We start from the raw sequence: 8,801 nt of genomic DNA on the forward strand, positions 1-8,801 counted from the left end.
AGGTGTCTGAGGAGGCTGAGAAAAGAGGCTGGAGGCTGACTGCTGGTCTTGGAGACTCCCCCCCGGCAGGGGGCTGAGGAGGGGCTGCAGGGAGCAGTGAGACCTCTGGAAGCTGCACAGTGGTTCACAAGGGTGGCTGCATATTTAAATCCAGGGGAACTTAAAGCAGCACTTTCACCACACTCCAGCCCAACTGAACACGAATTTCAGGCTTTGTGGTTTTGATCCCCAGGTAATTAGGTTTGTGATCAAGGTTGAAGACCAGGATCTGCCTAGTTCCTAGTGTGGTCCTGGGATCACCTGTGTCTAGACTGTCCAAGTTACAGAGCTAGATCCTTAGACCTAACACAGACTTGGGGTCTGAGGCTATGGGGTGGTCCTGGGAACCTGTATGACAATGCAGTTAATAGGATATTTTAGTTACACCCCAGTCAAACCAAACAGATTGGGCTCCACATAGGGCAAGGGAAAAGTAAAGAAAGGATGCTTGGCTGGCGAAAAAGGCAGGTGGCCCCACTAAGCATCAAACATGTGGCAGGGATAAGCCTGGGCTCTAGGGGGTGTATAGCCGTGAAAAGAGCAGGCTCTGCTGTCAAAAACATGTGGGAGGCAGACAGCCTAATTAACGTGTACAATAAAGTGTGCAAATGCTGCATGTGCAGTGCAGCGTGAAAATGATACATGTATGATGCAGAGTATATATGCTGCATGTGTGATACAGGATGTAAGTGAAACACGTATGCTGCAGGGTGTATCATACCCTGGGTGTAGGCGATGCATGTATAATGCAGAGTGTGAATGCTACATGTATGATGCAGGGTGTAAATGCTGCATGTGCAATGCTGGGTGCAAATGCTTCATGCCATTGGGCCCTGGCACTGAGGTATGTGCTGGTATCTCCCCAGTGTAGTGATGTCTCAGAACCTGAAGGATGAAACATTGGTCAGAGTTCTTGGTTGCAGACAACAAAATCCACTTTAAAAAAAGAAAAAAACTGGATGAGTCTTAGTAAATTATATTAGGTGGCTTCCACAAGTTCTGGAACAGAGACCCAGCCTGGACACTACCTAGCCAGGAATCAAGCAGCCCTGAAACCACCAGCGACATCCAGAGAGACGCTCTGGGGAAAAGCTGTTGCTGCTACCTCTGGCCCTTAGCACCCTCGACACAGAAGCCTGGTCCCCACCACAGCTTCACCCAAAGCAAACTAATGCCCCAGAAGCTGACCTCAAGGGCTCAGAGGCGGAGGAGCTGTGTGAGGGCCGCGGGGAGTCGGGAACGGCAGGCACAGGTTGGTTCTGGGCTTCCTGTTGCCCTTCCCTGCTGAGTTTGGTCAGTTACTTCACTCTGGTGTGACCAGGCAGCCTCTCCCTGGGGTTCCAGCGTGCCCACAGTGAGGAGGTGCTTCCTCCGCAGCTTCCATAGGGAAGGAAGGCAGAGGCCTGGGGAGGCCTGGGGAGGCCTGGCCTGGGCTGACCGCTGAGGCTGCTAGAAACGCCACCCTCTGGGCCCCTGGAGCTCTGCGCCAGGGACGGAGGCAGACTTTGGTGGGTGGACAACAATGCGCTTACTCTTGGGGAATGTTTTAGAAACCGTAGCTTCTTTGCTTGCTTTCTATAAACATGTATATTGTCCATCAATGGCAAGCATACTTGGAGGGCTTTTTGTGTGGACTGTCATGGGCAGTCAGGCAGAAACATGCTTTGTCAAGAACACAGATGGGGAGGCCGCAGTGGGGAAAATGGCGGAGGGGAGGGCGAGAGAGGAGAAGCCTGAAAAGTCGCAGCGAGCTGGAGCAGCCAGAGAACCTGAAGAGGAAGCAGAAAAACCTGTGAAAACGAAGACCGTTTCTTCTAGTAATGGAGGGGAAGTTTCAGTTGCAGCACTGAGAAGGGTCGGCTGAAGGAGCTGCAGACCTCCCAACGGAGTCTACAAAGATCTCCACATTGGATTCACCATAGGTAGTCAGATGACAAAGAAGACATCAGCCATGGCCATCACACTCGGGTCAGGGAGTGAAGCAGAGGAAATGCCTCCAGAAGCAAAGCTGAGGATGAAGAATTCTGGAAGGGATACACCAACATCAGCCGGACCAAACTCCTTCAATAAAGGAGTTTGGGTTTTCTGATAACCAGAAGTTATGGGAGCAAAATATAAAATTTCATCTTGGAAATGTCCGTGAACAAGACAATTAAATGATGTGTTTTGAAATTGGGATGGGGGTGGGTGTAAAGTTAAAAGAAACAGTTTGCTTTTTTAAAGAATGGTGTAAGGCCGGGCGTGGTGGCTCACACCTGTAATCCCAGCACTGTGGGAGGCAGAGGTGGGCAAATTGCTTGAGGCCAGGAGTTCAAGACCAGCCTGGCCAACATGGTGAAACTCTGTCTCTACAAAAGAATACAAAAATCTGGGCATGGTTGCAGGTGCCTGTAATCCCAGCTACTAGGGAGGCTGAGACAGGAGATTTACTTGAACCTGGGAGGCAGAGGTTGCAGAGAGCTGAGATCGCACCATTGCATTCCAGCCTGGGTGACACAGCGAGACTCTGTCTCAAAACAAACAAAACAACAACAAAAAGAATGGTATAAGACATTTTGGAAGCAGCTTTATTTTTTTCGTTTCCTTTTTTTTTTTTTAAAGATTGAGAGGTACACTAATAAATGAGAGCTTGAAATTAAAAAAAAAAAAAAAGAACACTCTCTTTAAGGCCTTGCTCCTCAAAGTACCACAGCAGACAGCACCTGGGAGCTCCTAAGAAAGGCAGAGTCCCTGGCCCCGCCCACCAGGACTCCTGCACCAGAATCTGCATTTTAAGGAGACCCCACAGGAGTTTCCTGGGAACACTGAGGTAGAACAAGCTCTGAGCTGGAGCTGTTCTCAGCCTGTGTGCAGAAACACCTGGGGAGCTATTCGCACTCCTAGGTCCAGGGCACAGCCCAGACCAGTGGAACCAGTGTGCCTGGGGGTGTGGGGGAGGGTGAATTGCAGGGACACCTGTTAATTTTTCCCCAGGCAAGCAGGGCTGAGCATCTGCTCTAGACTCACCCACCAGCTTTAGCTCACCTGAGCCTGCATCTCCATCTACCTGCATAGTTGCTAATCATGGTCTTTGCCTGACCTTCATCTCTGGACCCTGTGGATCCAGAAACTTCCACTCTGCCCTCACTCTCCTGTGTGGCCTCTGCAACTCTCAACAGAGCTGCATCTTGAAACTCTCCTGCATATACCACGCTCAGGCCACTCCACACCCATTAGCCACCTCTGGGTGCAGGCCCGGACGGTGTCATCTTTCAGTTCAGTCCTGCCACCCACATGCTGCCATCGACCTCCCTGCACATCCTCACCTGCCATCCCCCCAGGTAAGAGTCCATCATGCATTATCATAAACCCCTGTTGCCTGTCCCTGTTACAACTTTCGCCCTCCCTTCTCCTGTCACCTGTGGGGTCCTTGGCAAATATTTGAACTTGGTTTAATCAAACTCTGTGCTTACTTCGTTCCTGCCTCCAAGCAGCCCAGTGCAGGTGGAGGAAACTCCAGAATTCTTGCTAACTAGTCTCATGTTACACTCCCAAGTCAGCATAGCCCTGAGAGGTGACGACTTTCCCTGATCCCTTCATTCATGCCGCACAGACACAATCACTTCACCTCTCCTTCGTACTCGAATGACCTATGCCCTCGCCCTTCTCATCACTTGCAGCTGAGAACCTGGCTCATTTTTCACTGGGAAAGTAGAAGATAACAAAAGGGACCAGTTACACATTCCCACATCTTGTCCACCAACCACTGGCTCTGTCCCAGAGGGCGCCTTCCTCCCTGCTGAAGTGGAGAGACTCCCAAAACTTCCTTGGCCAGGCTCACCGTGGGCTCCTGAGCCATCCATCCCTCTTGGTCAGTGGCCTGGCTGCTGTATGTCCCCTGCTCTGATGCATGGTCACCAGCTCCCTTTCTCCTGGCTGGATCCCGTTAGTGCTCAGCATGCAGGGGATGGCCCTCTGTCTGTCTGTGGACAGTAGATGCTGCCGAAACCCCTGCTGCTTCTCCTCCATTCTCCCTGGGATCCGCTGGGGTCAGGCTTTGGTTCCCACCATCCTACCAGACTGTCTGACCTGTCAGAGGGTTTGATATGGGTGGCCGCGTCCAGCTTCTGGAAATACTCTTCATGGATGGAGTGGCCCTCCCTCACCTGCCCTGCCTTACTGCAGCTCCTTCCAGACTCCTTGGCTGAATCCCTCCCTCATCTGGCTAGTCCACTCCTGCAGCCCCCGGGGCTCAGCCTCCACCTTTCTGTCCTCCACTTTCATCCCTGGGCTTTAAACCCCACCTATGTCCTGCCAAATGCTACCTGGAGACCCCCAGCCTCAACCCTCCCTGAACTCCAGACTCTACATGTCCAATGGACATATCTAACTGAACAGACAACAGCATATATACATGCATTCAACACACGCGTATGACACAGGTATGCGTGAGTGCATACTTGTAAATTCAACATAGTCCTCTCAAACCGACATATATATCAATTTAGTTAGGCACATAAGCTTCATACATAGGTACATACATCTGTCTATTTCAGTCCTAAAAATTCTGCTTACTGAGTAAAGATTGTGGGAATTGTTTTGCTTATTTTATTAAAATCTGGCTGTATTTATAATTATTTGTTTTCCTGCCCATGATTCTTTGCAGGCGTGTGGACTGATGATTATCATTTTCAAAGCAAATAAACAGAGCCTTCACTATGGGCTCTTTTGAAAGTCAAAACACTTCCCATGTTTAGGTTCCTGCTTCTCCACACCGAAGACATGGTGAGAGAATACAGGGGGAGCTGAAGGCGAACAACATAAACTTATGTTTGAGAAGCACCTTTTACTCTATGAAATAAAGTGAGTATAAACAGTAAATGGAACAACAAGCTTTCAGAGTCAGTGCAAGGCAAGAGCTGGGGAGGGAAGAGCTGGCTGGTCAGGGAGGATGCACTGGAGAGAAAAACCGTCAAATTGGCCGGGACATTCCAGGACATCAGGGAGACCACACAACAGCCCACTGCATCCTGGGGTTCTGCTTCTTACCTGAAAGTGGTGGCAACAAGGGCCCCTCGGTGCTCCTGTGACAGCAGAGGACAATTTGCTTTTTGTTTGTTTGTTTTTTGAGACAGGGTCTCACTCTGTCACCCAGGCTGGAGTGAAGTGGCCGGATCTCTGCTCACTGCAACCTCTGCCTCCCGGGTTCAAGTGATTCTTCTCCCTCAGCCTCCCTAGTAGCTGGGACTACAGGAAACTGCCACCGTGCCTGGCTAATTTTTGTATTTTTAGTAGAGTCAGGGTTTCACCATGTTGCACAGGCTGGTCTCAAACTCCTGACCTCAGGTGATCTGCCTGTCTTGGCCTCCCAAAGTGCTGGGATTACAGGCATGAGCCACCTGGCCCAACCTGACAATTTGGATTTACAGCTACATCTTTAACACAAACATCCAAAGAAGATTTCACTGAGCAGGATCCTGGGGATGGCTGGAAATGACAGCTGGTGGCCAGAAGCCCCGGAGGAAGCCCCCTAGTGCAGGACTCTGAGCAGCCTTAAGGGCGTGTGACCCAGGAAGAACAAAGAGCAAACATGGCCAGACCATGCCGTGGGGCACAGCAGTAGTGGAGGACGGTGGCATGGGCAGAGGTCAGCTTGCTGCAGGATTTGGGGTCAAGTGCCCGGAGCAGGGGCTGGCCCTAGAGGAACCACATGCATTGGCAGGAATGTGATGCACCCAGACTCATCTGTCCTAATCAGGGTGAAACATAAACTCTGAGGTGAGTTACAGGAAGGACATAACCATGAACCATGAGATCCAAAGTGACGGTGAAGCATTTTGGCCAGCTGAGAGGTGGGGAATCTGCCACAGGGTAGCCTGGCTGTGTGAGAGCTGATAACAGCACTGTAGGTGGCTCCCAGGAAGGTGCAGGTAGAATCCTGACCCCAAACAAAACCCACCTTGGGGCAGAGGGAAGGCAGTCCACCTCCCACACTGGATGGGATACCAGGAACTGAGGTCAAAGGCTTCCTAGAATGGCCTTGATCAGGGCGGGATGTGGCCAGCTATAGTGACTAGGCCAGTTGATCATACTTCCAGGAGGAGTTTCCTCTCTGGAAAGATGGCCAGACATGAAAGCGTGGGGCAATGGGCAAGGCCAGTGTCCTACCCCAGGACCCAGAGCTGGGGCCTACAGAGAGGACAGGTCTCTGTCTACCCAGCTGGCTGGTACAATGCCATATTAACGTTACAAATTATAACAGAGGAATGCTCGGACTGTCCTCTGACACTACAAATACACGTCCCTTTAAAAAAAAAATTAAATTTGAAGGTACTTTGAAATGATACATGAGGACAATGCAATCAGGAGAAGCAAACAGCATGGGAATAAATTCCATCACGAAACCAGGATGGGCCCCATTTTGGACACTTTTCAATGATGACTCTTGAAGCAGCGATGTTTGGCTTTGGTATAGGGTTAAACGAAAAGTTGACATTCAGGTTAATCTGTGAATTTGTTTATGGGGTTCTGTCTCCTCACTTTAGTGCATGCTCTCTCTGAGATGTATTCTGCACTGGAAGGATTTCTGAGTAGCATTCTCTCCTAAAGCCCTTTGCAGAAGGTAGACTGTGAAGAGTGTTCCTCAAGGTAAAAATACTGAACAATTAAGAAACCTGCCTGGCTGGGTGTGGTGATATGTGCCTATAATCCCACCTACTTGGGAAGCTGAGGCAGGAGGGTCCCTTAATCTCAGGAATTCAAGACCAGCCTGAGCAATATAGTGAGACCTTATCTTAAAGCAGAAGGAAAGAAAGAGAAAAGACAGAAAAGAAAGAAAGGAAAGAGAAAACAGGCTGGGCGCAGTGGCTCACGCCTATAATCCCAGCGCTTTGGGAGGCCGAGGTGGGCGGATCACCTGAGGTCAGGAGTTTGAGACCAGCCTGGCCAACCAACATGGTGAAACCCAGTCTCTAGTAAAAAAAAAAAAAAATACAAAAATTAGCCAGGCCTGGTGGTGCGTGTCTGTAGTCCCAGCTATTCAGGAGGCTGAGGCAGGAGAATCACTTGAACCCAGGAGGCAGAGGTTGTAGTGAGTCGAGATCACACCACTGCACTCCAGCCCTCCAGCCTGGGCAACAGAGTAAGACTCCATCAAAAAAAAAAAAAAAGAAGAAGAAGAAGAAAAGAAAAAGAAAGAAAATAAAGGGAAGGGGAGTGAGGAGGGGAATACAAAAGAAAAGAAGCCTTCCTAAAGTCACTCAACACTTCACAGTGATTAGCAATACAGGTCCTCTAAGGGCACAGAAGCTGCGTGGCACAGGACAACCTGCTCCTGCCAGTGCTCTAAGCTGAAAGCTGGGACAGGATGCCAGGGAAGGCCTGAAAGTCTGCCCTCGCAGGCGGCACACCTGACAGAATTCAGACAGGAGAGAGTGATGGCACAAGTCACTTGCAGGATTTGTGTGTATTACCCGAGAGAGACACGGAGTCAGCTGTGCCGAAATGGGAGGCTCATCGCAGGTAGTACGGGGTGACTTTGTATGTTTACTTCATTACATTTAATCCGTGGGAGGGTTCCTTCACAAGATGTCCTGAGACTTCCTGCTTCCTGCCTCCCACTGCTGAAGGGGAACGAGTTTTGGTCTAATTTGATCTCGCCAGCTAAAGGATCTCTGCCAGGGGCACAGTATATCACTCATTATTTATGAAAGTCCTCTCCAATTTCCCCCTGTATTCCAGAAACTCATATTTCTTATCCAACTTGATTTTGTGGAACGTTTCTCATTGCTACTACAGGGCCCTGGGCTTCTTTTCTTGGACTTTTTTTGATTTTTGTTTTAATTTTAGGTTGATTCTGCTTTTGACTAAAGACATCAGTGCTGGCTGGGTGTGGTGGTTTACACTTGTAATCCTAGCACTTTGGGAGGCTGAGGCAGGTGGATCGCCTGAGGTCAAGAGTTCAAGACCAGCCTGGCCAACATGGTGAAGCCTCGTCTCTACTAAAAATACAAAAATTAGCCAGGCATGGTGGTGGGCACCTGTAATCTCAGCTACTCAGGAGTCTGAGGTGGGAGAATCACTTGAACCCAGAAGGTGGAGGTTGCACTGAGCTAAGATTGCGTCACTGCACTCCAGCCTGGGCAACAGAGCAAGAACCCTGTCTCCCACAAAAAGAAGACATCAGTGCCAAATGCTTTGGAGAGTCTGGTGGGGAAGCTGGACCTCTCACTTGCCTGAGTTGAAGCCAGGCCTCAACTCAGGCCTCCCCTTCTCTGGGGCTGAAGGGGACAGTATTCACCAGTCAGGCGTGACTGAGCCCAGCAGAGAAGCACTAACATCCAGGATTGGTGGTAACTTCAAAATGTATTTTGCCCCCAGCTTTATTAAGAAATAACAGGCATATAAAAATTGTATATATTTATGGTGTACAACATGGTGTTTTGGTATATTTATACATTGTGAAATGATCAAATCAAGCTAATGACTATATCCATCACCTCATCTACTTATCACATTTTTGTGGTGAGAATATTGTCTTAGTAATTTTCAAGTATACACTGCATTAATATGAACTATAGCCACCATGCTGTAGGATAAATCTTCACAATGTATTCTTCCTGCCTAACTAAAACTTTGTACCCTTTGACCAATATCTCCCCGTTTTCCTCACTCCCCAGACCCTAGTACCTCCACTCTACTCTCTACTTCTATGAGTTTAACTTTTTTAGATTCCATACATCAATGAGATCATGCAGTATTTGTCTTTCTGTGCCTGACTTATT

The 8,801-nt window shown here is 49.2% G+C and overlaps 1 pseudogene; it reads left to right on the forward strand.

Annotated features, from left to right (window-relative positions):
* The first annotated feature begins 1,741 nt into the window (after positions 1-1,741).
* On the forward strand, positions 1,742-2,195 carry LOC129044338 (PEST proteolytic signal-containing nuclear protein-like; annotated as a pseudogene).
* The last annotated feature ends 6,606 nt before the right edge of the window (positions 2,196-8,801 follow it).

This window comes from Pongo pygmaeus, chromosome 13 (genome assembly GCF_028885625.2).
Source record: "Pongo pygmaeus isolate AG05252 chromosome 13, NHGRI_mPonPyg2-v2.0_pri, whole genome shotgun sequence".
Classification (NCBI taxonomy): domain Eukaryota; kingdom Metazoa; phylum Chordata; class Mammalia; order Primates; family Hominidae; genus Pongo; species Pongo pygmaeus.